Raw genomic sequence first — 7,887 nt, 5'->3', positions numbered from 1 at the left:
ATTTCATGATCTTAATCCGGATATTAGGAGACCCGAAATTGAGGCACTATAGTTCGAGTTAAAGTATGTCATGTTCCAGATACTTCAGACAGTGGGCCAATTCAATGGAATGCCTACCGAAGATCCTTACCTACACTTAAGACTGTTTATAGAGGTCAGCGATTCTTTCAAGTTAGCCAGAGTACCCGAAGATGCATTACGATTGAATTTATTTCCATATTCACTAAGGGACAGAGTTCGAGTTTGGTTGAACTCATTACCACTAAACTCAATTTCAACATGGTAAGAGTTAGCAGAAAAATTCCTTATGAAGTATTTCCCGCCTAGCAAGAATGTTAAGTTAAGGAACGAGATCATTGCTTTCCAAAAAATGGATGATGAGTCATTGTATGAGGCATGGGAAAGGTACAAAGAATTATTACGGAAGTGCCCTCATCACGGAATCCCAAATTGCATACAACTTGAGACATTTTATAATGGTCTCAATGCTCACACGAGGATGGTAGTGGACGCTTTTGCTAATGGTGCTCTACTTTCTAAGTCTTATAATAAGGCTTATGAAATCATTGAGAGGATTGTCAGAAACAATTGTCAATGACCAACCAATCGAGCAGCGTCAGGAAGATGAGTCGCTGGAATACATGAAGTAGATGCTCTTACTTCACTCGCATCTCAAGTATCATCATTATCCTCAATGTTAAAAAATCTTACTACTAATGGGTGTAATAGTTTTGCAGTACAGCCACTAAATCAATTTGAAAATGTAGCCTGTGTTTATTGTGGGGAAGGACATTTGTTCGAAGAATGTTCATTGAACCCAGAATCTATGTATTACATTGGTAACCAGAACCAAAATCAAGGAAGGCAAGAGCTGCAATCTAATTTCTATAACCCATCATGGCAAAACCACTCGAATTCTTCCTGGAGTAAACAAGGGGCAAGAACCAGTAACAATTATGTCCAACCTAGATCGACCCAGCCACCTCGTTTTTCCCAACAAGCTCAAAAACCAACCCAAGCTGAACCATCCAATAGCCTAGAGAATCTATTGAAGGCATGCATGGCGAAAAATGATGCCTCTCTAAGGATTTTGAAGAATCAAGTGGGTCAGCTTACAACTAAACTCAGAAACCAATCAGAAGGTGCTTTACCTAGTGATATGGAGAATCTAGGGAATGTGCATTGTAAAACGTTAACATTGAGGAGCGAAAAGAATTTAGAGCCCAATTCTATTGAAGTTGAGAAGGAGCTAACTGACACTCAAGACTCAGAGGAAGTTTAACCGAGTGTTGAAATTCTAGTTTCACCAGAAATTGAATCTGCAAAATCTGACAAGGTAAATTCTGAACCAGCTAATTTTGATCAACTAATAACTCCGTTAGATGCAAAATTACCCCAGAAAACGAATCAACCAGTTCCAGTAAAGAAACCTCCACCACCCTACCCTTAAAGACTTTAGAACTTAAGCAACTTCATATCAACATCCCATTGGTTGAAGCACTTGAACAAATGTCGAACTACGTCAAATTCATGAAGGATGTGCTATCTAAAAAATGAAGGCTTGGAGAATTTGATATGGTAGCCCTAACGAAGGAATGTAGTGCATATCTTCAAGACAAACTATCCCCAAAATTGAAGGATCCTGAATGTTTTACCATACCTTTCAATATTGGAGCAACATATTGTGGTAAGGCACTATGTGAATTGGGTGCGAGTATCAACTTGATGCTCATGTCAATATTTAGAAAGTTGGGGATAGGTGAAGTTAGACCTACTACGGTTACACTTCAATTAGCAGATCGATCCTTAGCACTTCTAGAAGGAAAAATCGAGGACGTATCGATACGTGTAGACAAATTTATCTTTCCTGCTGACTTTATGATTCTAGACTTTGAAGCAGACAAAGAGATGCCAATCATCCTAGGAAGAACATTCTTAGCAACTGGAAGGACCCTTATTGATGTGCAGAAGGACGAGCTTACTATGCGTGTTCTGGATGATCAGGTAACATTTAACGTTTTTAAGTCTATGCGATTTCCTGACACAATTGATTATTGTTCAGTAGTGTCTGATTTAGAGGATTTAATGGTGGAGAAGGAACTCAATTATTTTGAGGACCCATTGGAACAAATTTTGACATCAGATCCTTCAAATGATGAAGAGGAGGATGAATACTTAGTTTTGTTAGAAGCTAATCAAAGGGGATTTAATCCACATTCCCGCTTTGAATCTTTGGAGTTAGATAAAAGGGATTATGCCCAACCAAAAGCATCAATCGAGGAGCCACCTAAATTAGAACTGAAGTTACTTCCCTCACATTTGAAATATGTTTATTTAGGTAACTCTTTTACTCTGTCTGTGATTGTTTCAATAGAATTAACTACTGAGCAAGAAGAGAAACTCATCCTGGTGTTGAAACAATTCAAGAAGGCTATCGGATGGACCATAGACAATATTTGCGGAATTAGTCCATCTGTATGCATACACAAGATTACCTTAGAAGATGGCAAAATAGGGACGATTGATGGACAACGAAGACTGAACCCTATCATGAAGGACGTAGTCAAGAAAGAAATCCTCAAGTGGTTAGATGCGGGTATAATTTAGCCCATCTCAGATAGTTTATGGGTAAGTCCGGTCCAATGCGTCCCAAAAAAAGGGGTATCACGGTCATTGAAAACGAGAATAACGAGTTGATACCGACTAGAACAGTTACGGGATGGAGAATTTGCATCGATTACCGGAAGCTGAGCAAAGCAACTAGGAAAGATCACTTTCCTTTGTTGTTTTTGGACCAGATGCTGGATAGACTCGCAAGGCGAGACTATTACTTTTTTCTCGATGAACACTCGGGGTATAATCAGATTACAATAGCACTGGAAGATCAACACAAGACAACATTCACCTACCCATACGGTACATTTGCATTTAGGCGCATGCCATTTGGTTTATGTAATGCACCTGCTACATTTCCAAGATGTATGATGTTTATTTTTTACTGACATGGTTGAGAAATATTTGGAAGTTTTTATGGATGATTTTTCAGTATTCAGAGATACATATCATGATTGTCTAGCCAATCTAGCCAAGGTACTAAGGCGGTGTGAAGAAACAAACCTTGTACTTAACTGGGAAAAGTGTCATTTCATGGTACGAGAAGGTATTGTTCTAGGGTATCAAATAACAAGACATGGAATCGAGGTAGATAAACCAAAGGTAGATGTTATTGAGAAACTCCCACCTCCAATATCTGTAAAGGGTGTTAGGAGCTTTTTAGGCCACGCCGATTTCTATCGAAGATTCATCAAGGACTTCTCCAAAGTTGCTAAACCCTTATGCAAATTATTGGAGAAGGACACAGCGTTTAAATTTGATGAAGAGTGCTTAAGAGCTTTCAACGATTTGAAGAGTCAGTTAGTCTTGGCACCCATAATAGTCACACCAGACTAGGATTTATAATTTGAATTGATGTGTGATGCAAGTGACTTCGCGATCGGAGCTGTCATGGGTCAGCGAAGGAACAAATTTTTTCATCCCATCTACTATGCGAGTCGGACTCTGGTAGGAGCTCAACTGAATTACACGGTAATAGAAAAAGACTTACTTGCTATTGTGTTTGCTTTTGACAAGTTTCGATCTTATCTTTTAGGTACCAAAGTGACTATTTATACGGGCCACTCGGTAATTAAGTATTTACTTTCCCAGAAAGACGCTAAGCCGAGACTGATAGGTACTTCTACTTCAAGAGTTCGATCTAGAAATTCAAGATCAAAAGGGAGTGGAAAACCAAGTAGCAGACCACTTGTCCAGATTGGAGCCGCAAGAAGGGAACTCTCCTCTTATACCAATTCGAGAGACGTTTCCAGATGAACACATACTGAAGGTAAATCATGTCCGTAACACCCCTGGGTTTGCTGATATTGCTAACTTTTTAGCTTGTGATTTGATGCCGATTGATAAGACGTATCATCAAAAGAAAAAGTTTCTTCACGATGTGAAGTACTATTTTTGGAAAGAACCGTATTTGTTTAAAAAGTGTGTAGATCAAATGAATAGGAGATGCATGGCAGAAGATGAAGTACATCAGATTTTACCATTGTCACTCAGCTCTGAGTGGGAGACACTTTGGAGGTACACGTACTATAGCCAAGGTATTGCAAGCCGGATTCTTTTGGCTAACACTATTCAAAGATGCATATGCTTACATAAAGAGTTGTGATCGATGTCAAAGGGTCGAAAATGTCACCAACAAAAATGAGATGCCTCGAACAAATATAATTGAGGTAGAATTATTTGACGTTTGGGGTATTAACTTTCCCTCCGTCTTTTGGTCACAAGTACATATTAGTAGTAATAGACTAAGTGTCTAAGTGGGTTGAGGCAGAAGCATATCCGACCAACGATGCTAAGGTTGTAATAAAGTTTTTGTAGAAACATGTATTCACAAGGTTTGGAACCCTAAGAGCCATCATCAGTGATGAAGGGTCCCATTTTGTGAACAAGTGGTTGAAATGGTTATTAGATAAATATGGAGTGAAACACAAGGTCGCTACAGCTTACCATCCGTAGACGAATAGGCAAGCTGAACTGGAAAACAAGGAGATCAAAGGCATACTTGAGAAGATAGTTTGCCCGAACTGACGAGATTGGTCCAAAAGACTGGATGATGTTTTATGGGCTTATAGGAAAGCATACAAGACACCTTTAGGGATGTCACCCTATAGGTTAGTCTTTGGGAAAGCCAGCCATCTACCCTTGGAGTTACAACACAAAGCTTACTGGGCTCTCCAACGACTCAACTTGGATCTTAAAAGTGCCAAAGAGAAACAGATGCTTCAATTTAACGAGTTAGAAGAATTCCAAATGTCTTCATACGGGAATTTGAAGTAGGTTAGCAAGTCTTATTATTCAATTTCAAATTAAGGTTCTTTCCAGGTAAGTTAAAATCACGTTGGTCCGGTCCATTTATGACTCACCAAGTCTATCCATACGGAGTTGTTGAACTTCAAGGTAAGGGAGGTAATTTTCGAGCTAATGCTCAACGCTTGAAACATTACTGGGGAGATAAAATTGAACGGAATCAAATCTCGTTCATGTTATCAGATATTTAATTTTTCTTTTTCTTTTGTTTGAATAAATGATTTAGGGTATATTTTCGGGATTAGTATGTTTAAATAAATTCTGTCTAAAAGATTGGAACTTAAGTGGGACCGCTTGTGACCTCTCCAATCTTTCCTGAGAATTGATTTTAACATAATTTCCCAAGAAATTATTCCCTAAATGAAAAAATAAATTTTTAGTTTTTCAAATAAAAAGGTCAATTTTGATCCAAGTTTTATGTTGCAACTCAATTTTGAATTTTCATTAAGTCTAGGAACTTAATTGAATTATTTTTAAAATTTGGTTGCTCTTTTGTAAATATTAAAAATTAGATTTGTAAATATTTTCAAAAGCATCTAGAATAAATGTTTTTAGTTCAATAAAAAATAAAAGATGATAATTATTAATATATAATTATATCTATTATAATATATATTATTTATTATTAGCTTTATTTAAAGTTAGGATTAGTTTTAATTTAATCATATTTTATTCGATAAGTTTTTATCTTAATAAATTAATAGCAAATAATAATTTGATATGCATTATATTAATTATTAATTGTTATTTACTTTGAGTAGAATTAGAACTTAGAATTTTTAAGAATTCTACTCTAGCTCCTACTCCTTTCATTATAAATTCCACCCATCTATTTTTTTTTCATTCATACACCATTCCCTCCAAAAACACCAAAACCCTTAAGTGTCTAAACCTCCTAACAATTCCCTAGCCACAACATCGCCCAGCTAATCGGTCAGCAGCACCCCGCGCGTGCCCACACCAGACCTGCTCAACGATCCGCACGCTACTCACATCCATCCCCTGGTGCGCACTGTTGCCTTGCATACCCGAGCGGCACACTACCCTTTCACTCATCCTTAGCCAAAAACCCCTCAACCTATTTTAATTTGCCATCTTTTGATTCAAAATTATTTTTCTTAAGAGCTCTTAATCTTTACAAAAAAGGTGGTAAGACCAAATTTTCTCCTAAATTTCAATTTAATTATCTAATTTTTCAATTTATTGAATTATTAATATTTTATATTAACTAAATTTTTGAGAAAATAATTGTTACCATTTTATGATCAGGTTAATCATGCCTCGCAAGAGAACTCGGGCATCTGCCCAAATTGACGAATAATAAAACAAGTTTCACTGTGAAGAAGCCAAAGAAAGATACAAGAATATCTTCAAGAATCAACAGATGCATCCAAAGAAAGGTTTCACATTGAAAGAAAGCAACTATATTTCTTTTAGGGCGCGTATTGTCAGGTTGCTAAAACTTTCAATTAGCAGTTGTTTTGTGAGAAGAGACCTAGTGTGGATGAGGAGTTAGTACGCGAATTCTATGCGAATTTAACCTCAAGCGAGTTGACAGAAGTTCCAGTTCGCAGGATTAAGGTACCAATAACTTCAAACCCTATTAATGAGTTCTTTAAATTGCCTGATTTTGAAAACGACGAATATTCCTCCTTGATGAGCAATATAGAGTCTGAAATTTTGCAACCAATTCTCGAGGAACTTACAGTTTTAGGTTCTAAGTGGACTGTGTCAAAGCAAAGAATCCACACTTGTCGAAGAGAATATTTGACACCACTCGGAAAGGTATGGTTCTACTTCATCTGATTCAGCCTTATGCCTAGCTCACATGGGACTACAATCTCATTAGAATGAATGGTCTTATTATACTCGATTTTAACTGGGAAGACCATTGATGTGGGAAAAATCATCCTAAGGGAAATGCGGAATTGTGTCGTTAGACGTTCACATTCTGGCCCAGCTTACTTTCCCTTTACGATAACAATTTTGTGCTTGAAAGCTAAAATTCTTACAAACGTAAAGAAGATAGGCTATAGTCAGGGCACAATCACAGATTGAGACCTCTATCGAATAGCTGGAGACTCTGTTATGCAGCAATGAGTTGAAGAAAGTGAGGATCCCGAAAAAGAAGAAGAAGATCCCACAAAGATCAAGCCAGTGTAGTGGTTGAAGTCCCTGATAAGGTGGAACCAATGGAACCAGAAGCTGAACCTGATATATATCGAGACTTCAATGTTCAGAGCTCAACCGCCTCGCCCAGATCTTCGAGATGAGCTGCCAAAATTAATGGACATAATGCAACATATGCAGTGGCAGCAACAAGCTTACTGGAAATACTCAAAAATAAGATATGACTCGATGAGAAGTGCTCTTACGAAAATTTACAATGACCCATTTATTTTTGTGCCTAAGTTTCTAGATTACATATTTGAATCATGGAGCCCATTATCGAAAAAGGACCAAAGCGATTCATGCAAAGACAATAATGATGGAGCAAAAGATGAGTCGAATTCGGAAGGATCTGCAAATAAATAAAGGGGGATCTCGACTTTATTTTATTTATGTTCTTAGGTTATTTTAGGATAAAGTTAATTAGGAATTTCTGCATAATAAAACGAGAGATGGAAATCATTAATAAAATTGAACAAGTCGCGAAGTATAAAGTGTGGCAATAGATATATGCATGTCTAGGATTGGATTTAGAAAGAGCTTGGTACTTAAGTAGTCAAATTGACTCACCTACTCTTTTTCTAGAATCCTACCTGGTGTATAGTATCTATTCACTTTAAACAATGAGGACATTGTTCATTTTAAGCAGGGGGACCGAAAAATTGAAATTATTTCCACTCAAAATAAATAGTTCTTTTAATTATGATTAGGATATATTTTGTTCAATAATTTTAAATTTTGTTAAGTATGCTAAAATTCAGTATAAATAAAGTACTATTATTTCAATAAATTGTTATG

General features: G+C 36.9%; 1 non-coding gene across 1 annotated transcript; it reads right to left on the bottom strand.

Annotated features, from left to right (window-relative positions):
* Nucleotides 1-337: 337 nt before the first annotated feature.
* Nucleotides 338-444, bottom strand: LOC128042720 (small nucleolar RNA R71). Its single transcript, XR_008198233.1, has one exon. It is a non-coding gene; the product is annotated as a small nucleolar RNA R71 (small nucleolar RNA).
* Nucleotides 445-7,887: the final 7,443 nt, after the last annotated feature.

The sequence above is a fragment of the Gossypium raimondii genome, chromosome 7, assembly GCF_025698545.1.
Source record: "Gossypium raimondii isolate GPD5lz chromosome 7, ASM2569854v1, whole genome shotgun sequence".
Taxonomy (NCBI): Eukaryota; Viridiplantae; Streptophyta; class Magnoliopsida; order Malvales; family Malvaceae; genus Gossypium; species Gossypium raimondii.
The sequence above is the reverse complement of the archived record's forward strand: the minus strand, read 5'-3'. Positions and strand labels throughout refer to the sequence as shown.